At 40.3% G+C, this 23712-nt stretch overlaps 1 protein-coding gene across 2 annotated transcripts in view; it reads right to left on the reverse strand.

The window, feature by feature from the left end:
- Positions 1-23712, reverse strand: part of LOC126346278 (uncharacterized) — a 176276-nt gene that overhangs the window by 120609 nt on the left and 31955 nt on the right. The gene's annotated exons all lie outside the window — the stretch shown is intronic.

Consider the following 23712-nt stretch of genomic DNA (forward strand, 5'->3'; position numbering starts at 1 on the left):
GCTGGGATGGTTCCTTCGAAAGGGCATGGCCGACTTCCTTCCCCATCCTTCCCTAATCCGAGCTTGTGCTCTGTCTCTAATGACCTCGTTGTCGACGGGATGTTAAACACCAATCTCCTCCTCTCCTATATCACTTACTGAAAATTAAGAAGTTAAGTACCAGCCTGTTCCCATCTCAAATGTATGGACAGACAGAACGAGTTCATTTAACTTTATCTACAATGTTAAGCCATTACATAAATTCACAGCTTCCACATTGGGTCATATATTTAAGTCTTGTCATCAACACATATAATTCAAAAGTTCATACTAAAAATAGCCTCTCACCTTATGATGTAGTATATGGGCAAAAACTGCCATCACCATTTAATGTAATCCAATGTAGACTGGTCCACAGGGCAAACCAGTGAAAATTTTTACAAAGGAATTGAGAGTAATCTGGCTAACAGTAATACATGCCAACACAAAAGCTTTAGAGAAGCAAGAACGTACAGGGCAACGGATAAGTATACTGCCACAATACAGACCAGGACAGTGGGTATTACAAGCTAATCTGTATACCCCAAAGGGCAAAACAAAAAAGGTTTTTACAAAATATCACAGACGTTATCAATTATTGAAATGACTTTGCCAGTCAACATAAAATTACAGTTACCAACTAGGCTTCTATACTCCATGTAAGTGAAGTAAAACTGTTTAGAGGTGAGGTTAATGCATTGTCGCAGATTCCTTCAGCTGTTGTGGAAAAAGAAGAATTACCAAGGAAAAAGGAGCATCAGAGAAACATACCTTATGCACTTGGGTCTGGGAAATAATGTAAATTTCATATAAATGCACACATGCTATTTGCTAATTACTGAGGGTAGTCTTAATTTTCTTTGCTTGTCATGTTCTGTGTTTATGCACTTGTATAAAGGAGGGAGAGGGTTGATGGTAATTCCTTTTCTCTCAGAAATTTAAACTCTTGCATGAGAAATTGATAGTTCAGTTACAATAATTGACAGAAATAGTACCACAAATGCTAATACATAAAAATGAGGTTGGTTGGATGCAGGGCGGAAAGTATTAAAAACTTTGTTTGGAGCAGTGGATAATGAAGATACTAAAAAATTTAAACAGTGCAATTGGAAAATGGGTATGGATTCAAACTCACAAAGTATTATTAGTTTCTAGATGGGGAGATGCTCATGTCATTATGTCTGGAGCAGATTTAACAAATTGTATTTCAGAAAATGTTATTTGTCCATCAATGGTAATACAAACAAACAACCGGTTATGTAAAATGTAGTTGTTCTTAAGGAACAGTGTGAGAAAAAAATTTAGCTTCACACCCAATATTCCAAGAAACTGGGGATCACTTGATTTACCCCATATATACATCTGAAACAGTTCTTATCACTTGCTCCAAAATAGTAAATCAATTGGGATAATGAAATTAGGACTGCAGGCCAACACAATGTCAATTAATGGAAACAAATGTGAAATAGCAGGAAGACAATTTCACGTCCCAGATACCATCACAATGGTTAACATGTTCCGACCAGGCTTGTCTTGGTCAGAGGAGCCACCACACTTATTACCTAAACAAAACCTAACTTTTACTAATAATACCTCAGATTGCACTTTGCTGTTACAATCCCTAGACAAATTACTAATTTCCAAAAAAGGACACATTTCAATGAGTCAAAGAATGCAACAAGTGACACAATATCATGAGAAATGTAGAGAGAATACAATTACTTTCAGTGTATAAGGGACAAACATAATCTTGGTACTATTGTTCAACCATACAATTTATTTTTGTGTTAAGCATAAATTATCTCATTCTGATGAAGTCTCCATCCATCAGATACGTGCGGAAAGGATATGAACTAGATATAAGCAATTTAAGCGGAAAGTGCGAATAGTGCATGCAACAAGGACAGAATGACAAAGTAGATTAATTAAGTTAACTAAGATTCAAAACTTAGATTGAGAAGAAACCCATAAAACAGTTACGCTGCAATTCTTTTTTTTAATGCAAGGCATGTATAGATTAATTAGCAATAAGTGATTTTTTTTAAGAGGAGGCATTTGTTACAGCATATAATAGTTGTTGTTGTTGTGGTCTTCAGTCCTGAGACGGGTTTGATGCAGCTCTCCATGCTACTCTATCCTGTGCAAGCTTCTTCATCTCCCAGTACCTACTGCATCCTACATCCTTCTGAATCTGCTTAGTGTATTCATCTCTTGGTCTCCCTCTATGATTTTTACCCTCCACACTGCCATCCAGTTCTAAATTGGTGATCCCTTGGTGCTCAGAACATGTCCTACCAACCGATCCCTTCTTCTAGTCAAGTTGTGCCACAAACTCCTCTTCTCCCGAATTCTATTCAATACTTTCTCATTAGTTATGTGATCTACCCATCTAATCTTCAGCATTCTTCTGTAGCATCACATTTCGAAAGCTTCTATTCTCTTCTTGTCTAAACTATTTATCATCTATGTTTCACTTCCATACATGGATACACTCCATACAAATACTTTCAGAAACGATTTCCTGACACTTAAATCTATACTCGATGTTAACAAATTTCTCTTCTTCAGAAACGCTTTCCTTGCCATTGCCAGTCTACATTTTTTATCCTCTCTACTTCGACTATCATCATTTATTATGCTCCCCAAATAGCAAAACTCCTTTACTACTTTAAGAGTCATTTCCTAATCTAATTCCCTCAGCACCACCCGACTTAATTTGACTACATTCAATAATCCTTGTTTTGGTTTTGTTGATGTTCATCTTATACCATCCTTTGAAGACACTGTCCATTCTGTTCAACTGTTGTTCCAAGTCCTTTGCTGCCTCTGACAGAATTACAATGACATCGGCAAACCTTAATGTTTTTATTTCTTCTCCATGGATTTTAATGCCTACTCCGAACTTTTATTTTGTTTCCTTTATCGCCTGCTCAATATACAGATTGAATAACATCGGGGAGAGGCTACAACCCTGTCTCACTCCCTTCCCAACCACTGCTTCCCTTTCATGTCCCTCGATTCTTATAACTGCCATCTGCTTTCTATACAAATTGTAAATAGCCTTTCGCTCCCTGTATTTTACCCCTGCCACCTTCAGAATTTGAAAGAGAAAAATTTACTAAAACTTGGTCACATTTCCACAAGCAAATTCAAGTCATGCCACACACTGAGGCAGAAGCAGGAAGTGCGCCAGGATGTTGCAAGTGGGCTAGGTTGATACCACTATCGAGTAAGGATGCACATTCACCAGAAAGAAAATTCCAACAGAAAACCAAAGGAACTGAGGCAAGCATATTCATTAGCTTCTGAGACATGTTCATAAGAGCACATAGCAAGGGACCAATACAGCAGTTGAAATGAAATGCTGTGTGGCTAGGGCCTCCCTTGCCTGTTGCAAGTCTTTTGAGTTGATGCCACTTCAGCAACTTGCGTGTCAGTGGGGATGATATGATGATGATGGAAAAGACAACACAACACCCAGTCCTTGAGTGGGGAAAATCTCCAACCCAGCCAAGAATTTAACCCGGGCCCCTTTGCTTGGCATTCCATCGCACTGACCATTCAGCTATCAAGGCAGCAATGCAGCTGGTAATGGCCTGTTACGTGAATACAGCAGAATAAGGACACATTCAGTCATTACGAACAAAGCCTTGTGTCATTACCTCACACTAGCTCCTTTTAAATACTACAGCTCCCATCATGATTTTATCATTGATGTCAATGGCATTCACAACAATAGCCCTTGATTCCATGGTTATGATATTATGGTGAATCTATGTCCTAGATGCTCCAGCACAGTCTACAAAGTCTGAAGATGTACTCAAGATGATGGCCTTCGCCTGATGAACTTCATGCTGCTCGCTGGCAGCCATCTACTGATGGAGAAACTGACTGTCTCCCAACAACATAACATCACAGAGTGCTGCTAATATCACACTTTGATGTGGAAGCCAGCAACAGGGCCTCTTGGTGTCCACATTCCTGTTGAACACTCAGGCACATTTGGGTGCTGACTACTATGAATGGTAGGGAGGAGATCAACCGACCACATAACTATCGACACCAGGTACAAAAGGGTCATCATAGAATATGGAGTGGAACCCAGAACACTCCAGCAGCCAGTCCGAAATGGCCACACCTGCTTGCAGGCAGTCTGGCACAGCATCAAGGTCGCTGATGTTTTCTCTTGGGCATGAAAACACTGAGCTGCACAACGGGTGTCAGCTAGAATCCAACACACAGCTGAATAGCCCAGGCTGGTGGTAAAGTATGGTTACTTAGAAACCTTGTGAATAGATAACTGAACTCTAATGATGTTTTACTAGCATCGAAGATGCTCCACAGGTTTCCAACAGCTATCCTGACTTCACAAAGAGATGTCTCCACTTGGCCCTCTGTCATAGTTTTAAGTTCTTGTATCTTATTTTCTTCTATAAAGACAGGGTAATACCCAGAGCAATTCATGTGCTTTGTAGGAACTGAACAAATGGCTTCTTCATGAGCAGCCTTATCATGTTTGCCACAACTGGTTTCTGCCTCGCAACTGATTAGTGCACCCAAAGTTCTGCTATTTAAAGCAAAGGAATCCTGCTTTGATGTGCTCTCGAAGTTTTGTACTGTTAAATGTAAGTATAAATGAGTCTTAAGGTCAAGACTTTCAAGACTTATTACACATGGAAAGCCTACAATGTCACATAAATGAGTCTGACTTGACCAGATTGCCATTTTTTTCTTTATATTTTGCATGTCCACAATGCCTTCTGGGACCTACTCAACTTTCAGTTCCTCTTTGGGAATATCTATCAGATCTCTGCATGACACAACACCTTAGCTTAAGTTCAAGGTGTTGTGTAGCTCAGTTTTTATGGCATGTTCTCTAAGGCACTGAACTTTCTGGAGGTTCTTCAATTGTTGAGAACTATAAGTTTCCACCAACAGTGTCCCATTACACAATAGCTTGACTAGTTTTAAAGAGCTCTTTCCTTTTCGTTACTAAGAACTCATTCTGATTACAAGCATGTGTTCCGTTACTAGAGACAAAACTTTTGGAATTAATTCCTGAGTCAGGAGGACCGGCTACATGAGCCCCCTAATATGACTGGGTGTTGGTATCTACTAGCGGCCCACCCATACCACTGGAAGGAAGAGGAGAGAATTTTGAAGGTTCCATCTGTGTCACATGAGCAGCTAGGGAAATACAGGTCCACCTAGAGAGAGCCCTGCTTTCCTAGGTTAGCATTATACAGCTGAGGTGCAGCACATCAGAGGTTGGTCACTAATGACTGTTGCACCTCAGAAGCCACGTATTTCATCAGCACATAGCACACCCTGATATCAAGGGCTTTTGTAGAGGTCTTTACCGTCCTCATGATTGGGCAGTCAAGCCAAGAGCCCTGTTTCCCGTGGCACAAGACGTTCCACTGCCATGCCTTACAGTGGTTGCTGAAGCATACCCAGAGCTTATGGTGATGGAGGATTGGTGGTGCTTACCAGTCACCAGCTCAGTAAGCCCAGGATTATCAAGCTTGTACCCAGCAAATGAATGTCGAACCCCTGAGGGCGAGGAGATGGGCAGAGAGAGGGGGGGTGAGGAGGAGGAGGAGGAGGAGGAGGAGGAGGAGGAGGAGGGCAGGGAGGGGGGCAAGAGATGTACAGAGACAGAGGAAGGGAGGAGAAGTAGATGGACAGACATAGAAGGAGGAGATAAACAGAGAGAGAGTGGTTAAAAAGATTCACAGAGAGTGGGCGTAGTAGGAGATCGGCACATAGAGGTGGGAAGATGAAGTGGACCAGGAGATGGGGACGAAGAAATGGACAGAGAGAAGTAGAGGAAGAAGTGGACGAGAGAGGTGGGGGAGGAAGAGGTCAACATGGACAGGGAGGAGCAGGAGACGCAAGCAATATGTGTGTTGAATGCAGACGTGGGTGAAATTATGGAGAAAAGACTAGACTATCTATCTATCTATGTACAATAAAGCTGTGTGTATGTGTAGGGAGATTCTCCCAGGCCCCTGGACTGATGTGGGACTATTTTGACATACAAGCTCCTTGCCCTGAGAGGATCTACTAAGGAGGTTTATAATGCTCTAGTTATAACATTAATGGAAATACAGATGTGTGATTTTAAGCCCCTCCCATATAGAATGCACTGTGCAACAGGTATGTTGTGTGGAAATAGTATTGACCTCCTTTGAAGGGCAGCGTATACATCAGGGGCAAGAAATGGTTTTCCAGTCACCATTTTATTGGCTGCCTTGCACAAGAGGCATGTTGTGATGGAGCAGTAATGGCCTGCTTTATTGGCATGCTTTGTATGGCAGCCTACACATTATGGAAAAAAAGTATTCCAAACCCTTAGCTGCATAACAGGCATATTTTGTGAGTAATACCAGCTTGCTTTATTGATAATTGCACCAACTATATGTGCAGATGGACATGCCCGGGGAAAGGCTGAAATTGATAGAGGAAGGGATGGATAGAGGTGGATGGGTAAGCAGGGGATGGGCGGAGAGAGGAGGGAATGAAGGGAAGGACAGGGAATGTGGGAGGAGGAGAAGGAGATGGAAAGGGAGATGCAGAGGAGGTGATGGACAGAGAGAGTGAGTGAGTAGGAGGAGGAGGAGGAGGAGGATTCTGAGGGGGGGGAGGCAGAAGATGTGGACTGAGATGGGGGAGGAATATATGGACAGAGGGAGGTTTAAGGAAGTAATGGGCAGAGAGAGGGATAGAGGAACTGGACAAAGCAAGGGGAGGGGGGGGGGGGAGGGAAGAGATGGAGAGATTGGGGAGGAGGAGGTAGATGGGGTGAGACAATGAGGTGGATGGACAGATGGAAAAAGGAAGAGATGGACACAGAGATGGAGGAGAATGAGATGCATGCACTATACGTGTTGAACGCTTATGAAGGCCAATCTGTGCAAAAAAGGGTTGTGTGTAAATAAAGAAATTCTGCACAATAATCCTGAGATACAAAACTGAGTGACAAGTTCAGTTATGGAGATTTACTAGACATAACTAAAATTCAGTGTGATGAATACAGACACTGTGGACTGCACACAAACAGACCAGTAAAGCCAAACTAGTTATCCAAATAAGTAAACTTAGCGATGAAGCCAGTTAGGAAATGGGTCCAGCTGCCCTGGCCTACAACCATGTGGCTTTTTTAAGACTAAAGGGCCATCATATTAGTGTGCAGGGATATAGTAAGGATGTGCCTGAGTCCTGTCCCATTGGAGAACAGCCAGGCTGTGAAATAAGTATCCAATTGTCACAACACAGCCCTACAGCCCCAGTTAACACAATAAGTTACTGTACAAAAGAAATGTGATTTATGAAAAGTGATAACTCAACAAGAAGCAATACCACCCTTAAAGATGATGCATTTAAATGTACAATATCTTAGAAATATATCTAAAAACAAAGATGATGTGACTTACCCAACGAAAGCGCTGGCAGGTCGATAGACACACGAACAAACACAAACACACACACAAAATTCAAGCTTTCACAACCAAAGGTTCATTCGTCAGGAAAGAGGGAAGGAGAGGGAAAGACGAAAGGATGTGGGTTTTAAGGGAGAGTATCCAGATAACCCAGACAGTGTAACACTGTGCCAAGATGTGCTGGCTGTGCACCAAGGCATGTTTAGCCACAGGGAGATCCTCATTACCAACAAACATCATGACTGATACCGGGATTAGTGATCATAAGGTCATTGTAGCTAGGCTCAATACCATTTCTTCCAAATCCATCAGAAACAAACGCAAAATAATTTTATTTAAAAAAGCGGATAAAGTGCCACTAGAAGCCTTCCTAAAAGACAATTTCCATTCCTTCCGAACTGACTATGCGAATGTAGACGAGATGTGGCTCAAATTCAAAGATATAGTAGCAACAGCAATTGAGATATTCATACCTCATAAATTGGTAAGAGATGGAACGGATCCCCCGTGGTACACAAAAAAGGTCCGAACGCTGTTGCAGAGGCAACGGAAAAAGCATGCGAAGTTCAGAAGAACGCGAAATCCTGAAGATGGGCTAAAATTTACAGACGCGCGAAATTTGGCACGTACTTCGATGCGAGATGCCTTTAATAGGTTCCACAACGAAACATTGTCTCGAAATTTGGTAGAAAATCCGAAGAAATTCTGGTCATATGTAAAGTACACAAGCGGCAAGACGCAGTCAATACCTTCGCTGCGCAGTGCCGATGGTACTGTTATCGACGACTGTGCCGCTAAAGCGGAGTTATTGAACGCAGTTTTCCAAAATTCCTTCACCAGGGAAGACGAATGGAATATTCCAGAATTTGAAACACGAACATCTGCTAGCATGAGTTTCTTAGAAGTAGATACCTTAGGGGTTGCGAAGCAACTCAAATCGCTTGATACGGGCAAGTCTTCAGGTCCAGATTGTATACCGATTAGGTTCCTTTCAGATTACGCTGATACTATAGCTCCCTACTTAGCACTCATATACAACCGCTCGCTCACCGATAGATCTGTACCTACAGATTGGAAAATTGCGCAGGTCGCACCAGTGTTCAAGAAGGGTAGTAGGAGTAATCCATTTAACTACAGACCTATATCATTGACGTCGGTTTGCAGTAGGGTTTTGGAGCATATACTGTATTCAAACATTATGAATCACCTCGAAGGGAACGATCTATTGACACGTAATCAGCATGGCTTCAGAAAACATCGCTCTTGTGTAACGCAGCTAGCTCTTTATTCGCACGAAGTAATGGCCGCTATCGACAGTGGATCTCAAGTTGATTCCGTATTTCTAGATTTCCGGAAAGCTTTTGACACCGTTCCTCACAAGCGACTTCTAATCAAGCTGCGGAGCTATGGGGTATCGTCTCAGTTGTGCGACTGGATTCGTGATTTCCTGTCAGGAAGGTCGCAGTTCGTTGTAATAGACGGAAAATCATCGAGTAAAACTGAAGTGATATCAGGTGTTCCCCAGGGAAGCGTCCTGGGACCTCTACTGTTCCTGATCTATATAAATGACCTGGGTGACAATCTGAACAGTTCTCTTAGGTTGTTCGCAGATGATGCTGTAATTTACCGTCTAGTAAGGTCATCCGAAGACCAGTATCAGCTGCAAAGCGATTTAGAAAAGATTGCTGTATGGTGTGTCAGGTGGCAGTTGACGCTAAATAACGAAAAGTGTGAGATGATCCACATGAGTTCGAAAAGAAATCCGTTGGAATTTGATTACTCGATAAATAGTACAATTCTCAAGGCTGTCAATTCAACTAAGTACCTGGGTGTTAAAATTACGAACAACTTCAGTTGGAAGGACCACATAGATAATATTGTCGGGAAGGCGAGCCAAAGGTTGCGTTTCATTGGCAGGACACTTAGAAGATGCAACAAGTCCACTAAAGAGACAGCTTACACTACACTCGTTCGTCCTCTGTTAGAATATTGCTGCGCGGTGTGGGATCCTTACCAGGTGGGATTGACGGAGGACATCGAGAGGGTGCAAAGAAGGGCAGCTCGTTTTGTATTATCGCGTTATAGGGGAGAGAGTGTGGCAGATATGATACACGAGTTGGGATGGAAGTCATTACAGCATAGACGTTTTTCGTCGCGGCGAGAGCTTTTTACGAAATTTCAGTCACCAACTTTCTCTTCCGAATGCGAAAATATTTTGTTGAGCCCAACCTACATAGGTAGGAATGATCATCAAAATAAAATAAGAGAAATCAGAGCTCGAACAGAAAGGTTTAGGTGTTCGTTTTTCCCGCTCGCTGTTCGGGAGTGGAATAGTAGAGAGATAGTATGATTGTGGTTCGATGAACCCTCTGCCAAGCACTTAAATGTGAATTGCAGAGTAGTCATGTAGATGTAGATGTCATGTAGATGAAACACTGTCTGCCGTGTCCATTCATGCGAATGGACAGTTTGTGTTTTGGCGGCAACACAACCACCTAACCTTTGTGCACATCGTTGTCTACCAACCAAAGTTCACCACAGGATCAACATAGCCCAGCTTTAACCAACACTTTTTCCCCTTTTTCTCACATCGAATCTCCAGTTGCTTTCTAGTTCAGCTTTATCTCTCCCCATATATTTTTATTTTCATTTTCATTTCAGCCTCATGTTACACTTCCCACCTTCTAATACCATGTCACCCTCACAACACCCCCACAACGACCCCATTAAGTTTTATTTACATTCCATCCGCAAACACGCCTTCGCCCTAGCCAGATTACGCTCCCATATTTTATTTTCTCAGGCTTGCCAGACATTTGGCATTAACCCCAAAAGCCTCACACTTAAAGTTCCCATCTCTGGCTGCAACCCATCTTTCCATCAATCCCTATACCAGTTCCAAACTGAACAATCCATTGCCCTCACCCGCCTAATCCTTCACCTACACATCAACTCAGCCAATGAACACACCCGTCAGCTCCTATCCTTAATAAAAGTCCTCAATCTTTCCTCTCCCACATCCACACCGGCTGTTCAGAGCATCCTCCTACAGGCCAACCGCAAATTAGAACAGCATGCCACCCTCCACCTCAAAAAACTATCCAATCTCCTGGTTTCCCACCTCCGGAAAGGCAACTCACTCACCCTTCACAACCTTTCCAGCAAACCTCAACCTCCTCTCATTGCACACAAACCCAGTCTCTCCCATCTACTCAATCTCCCACTTCCAGCTCCACTCCCTCCAAACCTCAAAATTCCAATCCACACTATCTGAAACCATATCACCCTAATTCAGTAGTTAACCTTTCCTCCAAACCTCTCTCCCAATCCGAAACCTCTGTCCTATCCAAAGGCCTTGCCTTCAGCCCCACTCCCAGATTCAACCAAACAGCCCTCATCAAAGATTTACTGTCCTACACTCATACTCTCTGCTGGAAATATCACTTTGCCATGAAGAAAAATGATCCTAATCCTACTCCTAATGGTCCAACTCCCCAAGACACTATCCAAATTGAACCCTGCCTGGAACAGTTCCGTCCTCCGTCACAACGGGACCCACCTCCTCTTCCTCAAAATCACCCTCTCCAAACCTTCTAGGAATTTCTCACTTCCAGCCTTGCCTCTCAATCCTCCTTACAAAACCTTAATCCTACTCCCAACATCACCACTGCAGAAGTCCAGGCTATCCGTGATCTGAAGGCTGACTGATCCATTGTCATTCTTCCGGCGGACAAGGTTTCCACGACCATGGTACTTGAACGGGGGGAGTATGTGGCTGAGGGACTGCGTCAGCTTTCAGACAACACCACATACAAAGTTTGCCAAATTAATCCCATTCCTGATGTCCAGGCGGAGCTTCAAGGAATCCTCAGAACCTTAGGCCCCCTACAAAACCTTTCACCTGACTCCACAAACCTCCTGACCCCCCGACACCCCGCACCCCTACGTTCTACCTTCTCCCTAAAATTCACAAACCCAATCATCCCGACCGTCCCATTGTAGCTGGTTACCAAGCCCCCACAGAACGTATCTCTGCCTACGTAGATCAACACCTTCAACCCATTACGTGCAGTCTCCCATCCTTCATCAAAGACACTAACCACTTTCTCGAACGGCTGGAATGCTTACCCAATCTGTTACCCCCGGAAACCATCCTTGTAACCATTGATGTGACTTCCTTATACACAAATATTCCTCATGTCCAGGGCCTTGCTGCAATGGAGCACTTCCTTTCACGCCGATCACCTGCCACCCTACCTAAAACCTCTTTCCTCATTACCTTAGCCAGCTTCATCCTGACCCTCAACTTCTTCACTTTTGAAGGACAGACATACCAACAATTAAAGGGAACAGCCATGGGCACCAGGATGTCCCCCTTGTACGCCAACCTATTCATGGGTCACTTAGAAGAAGCCTTCTTGGTTACCCAGGTCTGCCAACCCAAAGTTTGGTACAGATTTATTGATGACATCTTCATGATCTGGACTCACAGTGAAGAAGAACTCCAGAATTTCCTCTCCAACCTCAACTCCTTTGGTTCCATCAGATTCACCTGGTCCTACTCCAAATCCCATGCCACTTTCCCTGACGTTGACCTCCATCTGTCCAATGGCCAGCTTCACACGTTCATCCACATCAAACCTACCAACAAGCAACAGTACCTCCATTATGACAGCTGCCACCCATTCCACATCAAACGGTCCCTTCCCTACAGCTTAGGTCTTCATGGCAAACGAATCTGCTCCAGTCCGGAATACCTGAACCATTACACCAACAACCTGAAAACAGCTTTCGCATTCCGCAACTACCTTCCCGACCTGGTACAGAAGCAAATAACCAGAGCCACTTCCTCATCCCCTCAAACCCAGAACCTCCCACGGAAGAACCACAAAAGTGGCCCACTTGTGACAGGATACTTTCCGGGACTGGATCAGACTCTGAATGTGGCTCTCCAGCAGGCATACGACTTCCTCAAATCCTGCCCTGAAATGAGATCCATCCTTCATGAAATCCTCCCCATTCCATAAAGAGTGTCTTTCCGTCATCCACCTAACCTTTGTAACCTCTTAGTTCATCCCTATGAAATCCCCAAACCACCTTCCCTACCCTTTGGCTCCTACCCTTGCAACTGCCCCCGGTGTAAAACCTGTCCTATGCACCCTCCCACCACCAACTACTCCAGTCCTGTAACCCAGAAGGTGTACACAATCAAAGGCAGAGCCACGTGTGAAAGCACCGACGTGATTTACCAATTGACCTGCCTACACTGTGAAGCTTTCTATGTGGGAATGACCAGCAACAAACTGTCCATTCGCATGAATGGACACAGGCAGACAGTGTTTGTTGGTAAAGAGGATCACCCTGTGGCTAAACATACCTTGGTGCACGGCCAGCACATCTTGGCACAGTGTTACACAGTCCGGGTTATCTGGATACTTCCCACTAACACCAACCTGTCGGAACTCCGGAGATGGGAACTTGCCCTTCAGTATATCCTCTCTTCTCGTTATCCGCCAGGCCTCAACCTCCGCTAATTTCAAGTTGCCGCCACTCATACCTCACTTGTCTTTCAACAACATCTTTGCCTCTGTACTTCCGCCTCGACTGACATCTCTGCCCAAACTCTTTGCCTTTACAAATGTCTGCTTGTGTCTGTGTATGTGCAAATGGACGTGCGTGTGTGTGTGTGTGTGTGTGTGTGTGTGTGTGTGTGTGTGTGTGTGTGTGTGCACGCTCCTGGGATTGGAATGACTACTTACACTCTCCTTTAAAACCCACATCCTTTCGTCTTCCCCTCTCCTTCCCTCTTTCCTTAGGAAGCAACTGTTGGTTGCGAAAGCTTGAATTTTGTGTGTGTGTTTGTTCGTGTGTCTATCGACCTGCCAGCGCTTCTGTTGGCTAAGTCACATCATCTTTGTTTTTAGATATATTTTTCCCACGTGGAATGTTTCCCTCTATTATATCAATATCTTAGAAATGTACTCAATATTCATAGAGGAACATTCGCAACATGTGTTAGTAATAAATGAACATGGTCTTAAGTCCACTGAAATAATATATTATAATATAGAAGGTTACTTGATAGCAAAGAATTATTGCAGACAGTACCACAAAGGTGGTGGTGTAGCAGGTTGTTAAATAAATGCATAGCAGTTAAAAATATTTCTTTTTTTTAAACACTGCACCAAAGAAGGATCAGTTGAAATTTTGGGTGTTGTGCTCCACGGTACTGATTTCAAGTTAGCAAAGTATAAAGTAATTGCTGATGTAATGTGCTTAGTGATACAGTTGGTCAGACTGGCCCTAATGACCCTATTGCATTTGGTGACTTTAATATCAATTCACATTCAAGTACTACAGTAAATTTTAAACTCACTCAATATTAAGCTCATATATTGTAAGCTGAGACACTAGAGTAACATATATGTGCCACTATAATTAATTCTGCTGTAGTCAGCAAAAATGTTATAGATAATGTTTGTTAAATAGCTTAGATTATTATTATTATCACAACTTTTGTCATCAAGCACATTAATTCAGTTATGCTAAAAACAAAAGTCTTTCTGCAGAAATGAATTCTGGATAGCTCAAACATTAATGCCTTCAAATACAACTTAACAGAGGAGAAATGGGATTCGTGGACCAGGCAAAAGGATCTGACAACAAATGGAGCAAATTTTATTCAACCCTCTTGAAACACCATGACTACTGTTTTCCTTTTAGATAAATACAGTAAAAAAAATTATGGAGGTGAATGAACAGGTAGTATGGAGGGTAAAATGTACATTAAAAGTTATTAATTGGGCAGTGTTTTAACTATTTTCAGAAATAATCCAGGTGCAACTATCTGATTGGAAAAAGCATACTGCCACCGTGTGGTTTCTAGCAAATTTTGGTGATCATTTCATCCTTAAACAAAATATGATACAGTTCATGATCCAAAAGAAAAAGGCACACTGAATCACCACATTGCCTCTTTGGAAACATGTGAAATTTATAGTCTTTTATTAGTCACTCACACACTGAACTGCACTTCCAAACTTTATCAGAATAATTTTATTGACCACTCAGGATCACACAATCCTGAACTAAAATACACAACAATCTTGAAACATTATCTGTGCCCCATGATTCATTTCCTACAACCCTGAAAGCTGCCTACTAATTTCTGAGTTTGAAAGGTCCATAACTGCTCCAAAAAGTTGTTTTCAACATCTACACCTTTCAGACAATCAACCTTTGGTGCGGAATATAAGCATTTTCATTGGTCACGCCTAGTTCTACTAACAGCATTCCTTGGTAAGCGCTATTTCCCACCTGGATTTTTCAAAAGTTTATTTCAAATAGATACTGGGAAACATCAGTCATTACAGGTAAATCATTTGTCCATCAGCCAACATAGTAGGCTCTGACCACAGGCAATTTAGAATAATTACAGAATTGCTGACCCATCATCTCCACACTGGATAAAGACCTCTTCCCTCAAATACAAGCTCAGGCTTCCACAATAACGAAGCAGATGAAGCCCTCATTGATGCACTCCCGCCCCTCCTCCTCCAGATGTGGTCAAGAATGATACATTACCATCTGAATGAACAACATTTCTGAACGTTTTGAACAAATAGTGAAGATGTAAGACATTTATTGTTCAACAAGTGTATCACAATATTTAAATATTAAAAATGTAGAAATTAAACAAAGGAAAATCAAGAATGGAATGTTATGTTCCATCCTGGATTTTACATTGTTTGATTTTGCCAGATGGCTTTTCTTCCATCCTAACCCAGTGCTGTTTTCCTTTGTTACTATTGTCTAATGCACCAATATACTCAATGTCCATCCATTTTTCTCTTCTTTCCTGCGTTTCTCTGGCCGGCTTATCAACTGCACTGTTGGTTATGTGTGTGTATGTTGCAATTGCACGAGTGTGTCATCCTAGCATTGCGGCTAGTGTAAAAATTCAATGTGTGTCTCCGAGAAAAAGTGTGAATTTTGCTGTGAAAAAGAAAAATTGTGACAGTTGTAAGGATGAAATTACAAAGTTCACCGAACGTGTGTCTAGTTTACACTGTATTATCAGTTCCTTGAAGACGGATATCAAGGAACTTAAAGAAGAAAAACTGAACGGAACATGACAAAATCATACCATGAAAGTACGAATATGTCAGAGAATTGGATGGAAGTGAAGTACAAAAGACACAAACAGATAATACAAGATACAGAAAACCGTGAAAGAAACATAAATGTAGTGAACGAAGATTACTTTCAAGCTCTTTTGACTATTGATTGTGACAGTGTTGTTAACAGTTCGAGTGTACCATGTGGAAAAACAAACGACTGTGAATGAGGTAAAACATGGAATATTTCAGCAGCAGTTAAGTAAAAGATCATATGCGAAAGTGCTCACAAAAAATCTTCCACCATTTGGCTGTTCTACTGAGACAATATCGACGTGTGTAAGCAAGAAGAGACATAATAAATAGTGCCAAACAAGGCTTCGCTTACTGCAAAAGTAGGCAGAAAACAGGTAATCTTGGAACAGCAAGTACCGGTAAAATTGAACTGTATGCCGACAGCCAAGGATGAAATATAGCCACTTAATTTCGGCATACAAGCAGTCAGAATTTTAATTGAACAATAAAACCAGGAGCAAAATTCAGTGCTGCTACGTCAATGAGTCAAGAAAAAATTTCCTCTTTGGGCAAAAAGGACTTTTCCATCTTCCTGGCGGGCTCAAATGATGTCGGTGGGAACGGAAAAAAAAAAATCTCTCCATCTCGCTAAAAAGAAAACTGTATGAGCTGAGAGGAACAAATGTTATTGTTTTTTCAGAGCCACACCATTACGATTTGATAGAATGGTCCTGTGTAAATAAAGAAATTGAAACTGCAAATAAAGAGATGCAAAATATTTGCAAGCAGTTTGAAAATGTAACATTTATGAACATCTACAATTTAGGGAAAAGATTTCACACAACACACAGTTCTCATCTAAATGTACTTGGAAAAAACGTAATAGTAACAAAAATTTTAGAACTAGTAAATAAAATCTCAAATGTGCAGTGTGATGATAGAAAAGCCATACCTCTCATGGACAGAAAGTGTGTGTTACCTGGAGACTCAAATGTGAAATCTGCTATCAATGAAGCTACACCTCTCCAAGACAAATGTGAAATTTTCTTAATGCAACTGAACACCCAAAAAGTTAACAATTCACAGAAAGGCACAGCAGTTGTCGAAAAACAAACACCAGAAATAAGTGACGCAGAAGCAGGACCATCATTATCATCAGAAGCAGCAACAGCAACAAGAACAGCAGCAGCAGTAGCAGAACCAACAACAACTGCTTAAGGAGGAGCCAAAGAAAAACTACATGTGTCATTCAGTGATAATTTTTTTACAGTTTCAAGCCAAGAAGAAAATAAAAATGTGAAAAACCAGCCTGCTAACTCACAGATAAGTCACAGCAACATCTTATTTTTAAACATTCAGTGTCTTGACAGTAAAGTTGAAATTTTGGAGGAGTCATTGCCACAGAATAAGTATTCTTTCTTATGTCTATCTGAACACTGGCTTAAATCAGAACAAATACAATACTATTCACCAGAAGGTTATAAACATGGAAACAGTTTTTGCAGATCTCAGTACCGTAATGGTGGTACTGTTATCTATGTTTCAAGTGAAATAGTGTGTAGAGCACTAGATCTTAGTTGGACATCTGTAGAGAAACACTTTGAAATTACTGGGATCATATGTGATATAATGAAACTTATCATAGTATGTATCTACCATTCCCCTGACTGAGATGATAAAACTTTTTTAGATAATTTAGACAGTGTAATCTGCTACATAACAAAATGGAAACAATATGTAACTGTAATTGGGGGAGACTGTATTCAAGCTTTGATGTAACATGTAACAAACCCAGTGCAAATAAGTTACTGAATATGCTAAGGCAGCACAGCTTCCATCATGTAAATTCAGAACCAACTAGACTAAAAGCGTGCTTGGATAATGCTTTTGTCAACTGTGCTCTTGATATGTACTCCGCCAAGGTAAAGGAATTTGTTTCCTCAGACGACTCCATGTTAACAGTAGACTTAAGACATTTTATAAAATGGGATGAGAGCAAGGCTGCACAAAAGTTAACAAATTCTGATATCTTAATATTAACAAAACACAATCTCAGAAAACTAATACCCCAACTGAGCATAACTAACTGGGACAAATTATTTCAAAACTGTGATTCCAGTGCTCAAACAGTTTATGAAACATTCCACAATTACTTAATAGGTACTTTGAAAGCACATCTTGTTCAAAAGAAATATCATAAAACAAGAAAGGGTAAATTGTGGTAGGCCTACACCAAAGAACTGGAGAATCTAAAAAATAAGCTACTGCTGTTGAAGCGCCTTGGCAAAGTATATAATTCTAATGAAATTAAGGGTCTCGAAAAAACCACTAAGAAACTGTATAAGAAAGAGTTACAATTGACGAAACAAAGATACAACACAAATCTCATAAAAAATAGTAAAATCCAATGCAAAACAGCCTGGTCAGTAATTAATACAGTTAAAGGTGAAGTCAGAAACTTTGAGAAGACAGTCCCAATACCAGCAGATACATTCAACAAATGTTTTGTAAGCTGTGCTGAAGATATCAAAAAGTTGATCAGTAAGCCCGATGTAACATGTATAGATTATCTTAAGAGTTCAAACCTAAACCATAATAGGGCCACTTTAAAGAGGTACATCAACATGAAGTTTTAAAATAGTCAAAGAAATGAAAAATTCATACAATACAGATATTTTTAATATGTCAAACTATCTATTGAAAGAAATCATACATTACGTTGCAGCACCATTAACATATTCTATAAACCTGTGTCTCTTTGAAGGGGTTTTTCCTGATTCTCTCAAACTATCCAAGGTGGCTCCAGTCTTTAAGAAGGGTACCAAATCTGATCCTGCAAACTACAGACCAATCACACTAATTCCAGTACTAGGAAAAGTCTTTGAAGGCATAATATATCAGCAGATGTATGAGTACCTAGAACTAAATGATATGTTAAGTGCATCACAATTTGGTTACAGAAAAGGAAGGTCAGCTATACATGTCATAGGTCTCTTAGTCAGAGACATTTTAGCAGCATTCGAGGACCATGCTCACACACAGGTAACCTTATGTGATCTGAGCAAAGCCTTTGACTGTGTTGGCCACTCACTTTTGCTCTCTAAACTTGAGTACTATGGAAAATGTGATAAAAGTTTAAAACTCATCAAATCATACCTCAATAAAAGGAAACAGGTGGTGAGTTCAGGAAGCCAGCTGTAAAACACACTCGATGTTCAACATGGAGTGCAGCAGGGATCTAAATTGGAACCACTTCCCTTCCTTGTACACATAAATGACTTATCAGGAAATATATATGTAAAGACACATATGTATGCAGATGATACAACTTTTCTATCTATAAACCATGTATTTGATAACCTTGTAAGTGGTATGAAATTGGCAAAAGAAAATGCAACATCACGGTTTAATGCAAACGGTCTACTATTAAATGAGGAAAAGACCCAGAATATGTGTTTCAGTCTACCAAAGACTACAAAAATAGAAAAACAAAAGGAAAAGTTTTTAGGTATAATACTTGACAATAGTCTAACATGGAACTCTCATGCTGATGACATAGTATTATATTTTTAAAGGAAGTACATGACTTCGATACATTGGAATGGAATAGTAGATCATGATGGCTTCATGGTTGCCTAACTCTGTGATACAATGAAAAATTTTAAAATACTATCAAAATATGTCACCAGGTTATTTGCTGTTTCATTTACCTGCATACAATGGTAACTGCACATTAAAATTTTGCATTTCCTAGAACTTGACCTTCAGAGGTCAAGGGTATTGTACAGCAAGCAAGGTTATGTGCTTGTGAAATGCAAACTGTTATGCAATTGACTGAAAACTTAATATTGTGTTCATCTAATACTTTCATAAGGGCCGATGGGCACATAAAAAGACAAGGAGACATAAAAACAATTGATAATGTCTCATGTGGTTAGGTGAATCATGTTTGACAAATAAAATAAAATTAAAAAAAAAAAATAATTCAGTTGCAGACATAAGATGATATTTGTCTTATAATCTGGTAACCACAAAAGAAGTAGCAAATGAGGAATAATGGCTCCAAATATTAACAATGTACCATCAGGATGGAACAAGCAGAATCACTAATTCACTATGACCCAAGTGTTAATATTTGCAGAGAAGATTCACATTACTGCAGTCAGAAAATGAGTATCCATATTTCGACAATTTTTGAGATCATGCTGAACAACAAAGACTGTACTTTCTCCAAATATATTATAAAATATATATGCATGTATATAATATGTATCTACAGTGTGTATATATATATATATATATATGTGTGTGTTCTGCATATCTTCCTAAACCACTGGACTGATTTCAACAAAACTTGGTACAAATATCATGTACTGTCTGGAAAGAATTGCTTTCAGAGTAAGAACCATCTAACTATCAAAGGGGTGAGGACAGTGGTGAGAAAGCAGTGTAGAACATGGTGTATGAATACCCATACTTTATTGATCCAGTATTTGAGAATGAGAGCACTTAGTGACTTGCAACAAACCTTTACAAAACTTTTTCTTGCTGAGAACCCCACAAAGGAAAAAGTTTAGCAGTTAACAAATTTTCATTGTTCATGCAGTAAAACTGCCACATGAAGTGTGATGGCTTTAACTTATTACTACTAACTCCATTCACAGCACATTTCACAAACAGTATCTGCATATGCTGCTCAATGTACCTACAAAAATATATCACTGTATGATTTACACTTCATAAGATATGACGTCAAATATTGAGGTGCACGAAAAACTACTGCATCTTGCTTGATGATATAATTTATTACTTCTTTACTACTAACTCTGCTCACAACACATTTTGCAGCCAGTAGCCACATATACCACTACATGAAATGTAGTTCACAAGATACAGTATCATAAACATTGAGCTACTTGAAAATGGAACTGCAGGGTGAAATTCAATAGGGATACAAGTGAAATATGTTAGAAATACATCAAATATATTGGACATGTATATACAGGCAAAGCGGTGGGTGTAAAGCTCATCCTAAATCCCTGAAATGATTTCACCCACATTTAGTACATATATTAGTTACGATCTGGAATGATACACTGTGCAGAACTAGCAACTTTCTGTTGGGGTGAGGGTGATAACAAGCAGAGAGGAAGGTGGGGAGGGGGAGGGGAAGAGGAACAGCAAGAGGTGGAAGGAGCAGATGGATGCATATAGGGGGGAGAAGGAGATCGACAGAGAGCGAGAGAGGGGAGAGGAGGTGATGGAATTATAAAAGATATACACAAACCTGGCAGTACTGAATACACAGTTGGTATTTTAATAAAAAAAATATTTTTACTTCTTGGTAACTACTTGCAGTCTATTAGACCACCCTCTTATAACATTTACAATGAGTCATGTAAGAAAAACTAATCCACTTCAAAACTAGTAGATAGTACGCGACACTGTATTACGTTTTCATGCGGATTAACGAAGGTGATGATAATGTATATAGATCGTAGTAGTCTAATGTACACATTATATAAAAGGGTAGTAACTTGTACTCAGGTGATTCATTCAAATGACATCCAATGCAATTATGGCCCAACAAAAGGAATTAACAGATTTCAAACATGGAATGATAGTTGGAGATACATGCATGGGACATTCCATTTTGGAAATTATTAGGGAATTCAATAATCCAATATCCACTGTGTCAAGAGCATGCTGAGAATACCAAATTTCTTTCAGGCATTACCTCTCACCAAGGACAACACAATGGCCTTCACTTAACAACCAAGAACAACAACATTTGCATAGAGTTGTCAATGCTAATAGACAAGCAACTGCAGAAATCAAAATTGAGCAAATGATTTGGCCACCCAGATAGCCTGACATGAATCGCATTGAATGTTTATGGGACATAACTGAGAGGTCAGTTTGTGCAATTATGAATGGCTACAGAGGCAGCACAGCTCAATATTTCTGCAAGGGACTTCCAACGACTTTTGACTCCATGCCACATTGACTTGCTGCACTATGCCAGACAAAAGGAGGTCTAACACAACATTAAGAGGTATCCCGTGACTTTAGTCACCTCAGTATAGGAACTTTTTTCTGTTTATATACATGCTATTTGTGGATTTTGATCATTTTTATTATGAACCACATGAGTAATTGTGGGCAGATTTTCCCTTTTATAGCTCCTAGCCTTTGGTAGCTGGTCAACAGATTGTGAGAGGTACCAGCAGCTCAGTGCACTGGCTCCTCACACCACCTGAGTAATGTGTCATTTTAGATTATAACTTTAAGGTGGATAAGTTGTGTAATACCTGGCCCATTAGAAATGTTGTTCGTGGCAAATACGTGATGTTTTACAAGCTTTCATGGATGATGGAGAAGAGCAACTGCATCAATTTGAGGTAAGGGATCCTGGTCCAGAACTGACTGAATTGAAATTTATGAGGGAAAATCACTCTGATACCCCTGACAGTAGACCTCTTATACTGTGAGCTCTTTGATTTTCTTCCTTAGTCTGGGAGGAGGCAGTATGTACAAAAACAAGAAAGTTTTTATTAATAAACAAAGACTCTAAAAATGCATATCTTAGGGTCTAAAAAATTACACTAAAAAATTAGACTGGCAGAAAGTGCAAAATGGCTGAGCAGGAACTGTAAGAAGACAAATGTAAGTATTTGGAAGCATGTATCACATGGTGAAAGATAAGATATCACCTACAGCAAAATTAAACATGCCTTTACAGAAAAAAGAAGTTGCTGCATCAACATCAAGAGCTCAGATGGAAACCACTCCTAAGCAAAGAAGAGAAAGCTGGAAGAAGTACGCAGAGACTCTATACATGGGAGATGTACTTGAGGGGAATATTATAGTGCTGGAAGAGGATGTAGCTGAAGATGAGATAGGAGATATGATCCTCAAAGAAGAATATGATGCAGCACTGAAAGACCTAAGTCAAAACACAAGGCCCCACGAGTAGATGGTATTGTGTCAGAACTACTGATAGCCTTGAGAGAGCCAGCCATGATAAGATTCATCCATCCAGTGAGCAACGTGTATGAGACAGGTGAAATACCATCAGACTTCAAAAAGAATGTTATAATTCTGTTTCCAAAGGAAACAGGTGCAGAACAGGTGTGAATATTACCAAACAATCATTTAAAAATTAAATGCTTGCAAAATGCTAACACAAATTATTTAAAGAAGGTTGTAAAAACTCATAGCAAATGACCTCAGGGAAGATTAGTTTGGATTCTGGAGAAATGTAGGAACATGAGAGGCAATACTGACCCTACGACTTCTCTTAGATGCTCAGTTAAGGCAAGACAAATCTATGATTATAGCTTTTGTAGACTTAGAGAAAGCTTTTGACAGTGATGACTGGAATACTCCCTTTTAAATTCTGAAGGTAACAGGGGTAAAACACAGGAAATGAAAGGCTATTTACAACTTTTACAGAAACCAGATGGCAGTTATAAAAGTAAAAGGACATGAAAGGGGAGCAGTGGTTGAGAAAGGAGTGAAACAAGTTTGTGGCCTACTCACAATGTTATTCAATCTGTACATTGAGCAAGCAGTAAAGGAAACCAAGAACAAATTTGGAATGGGAACTAAAGTCCACAGTGAAGAAATTTAAAAAAATCTGATGTTCGCCAGTGGCAACCTGATTCTGTCAGAGACAGCAAAGGACTTAGAAGAGAAAGTGAATTCAATGGACAATATCTTAAAAGGAGGATATAAGATGAACATCAATAAAAGCAAAACAAAGGTAATGGAATGTAGTAGAATTAAATCCGGCAATGTTGATAGAATTAGGAAACAAGACACTAAAAGTAGTAGGTGAGATTTGCTGGTTTGGCACTAAACTAACTGCTTATGGCAGAAGTAGAGAGGATATAAAATGTAGGCTGGCAATGGTAATGAAAGTGTTTCTTAAAGAAAATTTTGTTAACATAGAATATAGATTTTATATGTTAGGAAGCCTTTTCTAAAGGTATATGTCTGGAGTGTAGTCCTGTATGGAAGTGAAAGGTGGGTCATAAATAGTTCAGACACGAAAATCATAGAAGCTTTCAATCTCTGGTGCTACAGAAGAATGTTGAAGATTAGGTGGGTACATCATG

Source organism: Schistocerca gregaria, chromosome 1, assembly GCF_023897955.1.
Source record: "Schistocerca gregaria isolate iqSchGreg1 chromosome 1, iqSchGreg1.2, whole genome shotgun sequence".
NCBI lineage: Eukaryota > Metazoa > Arthropoda > Insecta > Orthoptera > Acrididae > Schistocerca > Schistocerca gregaria.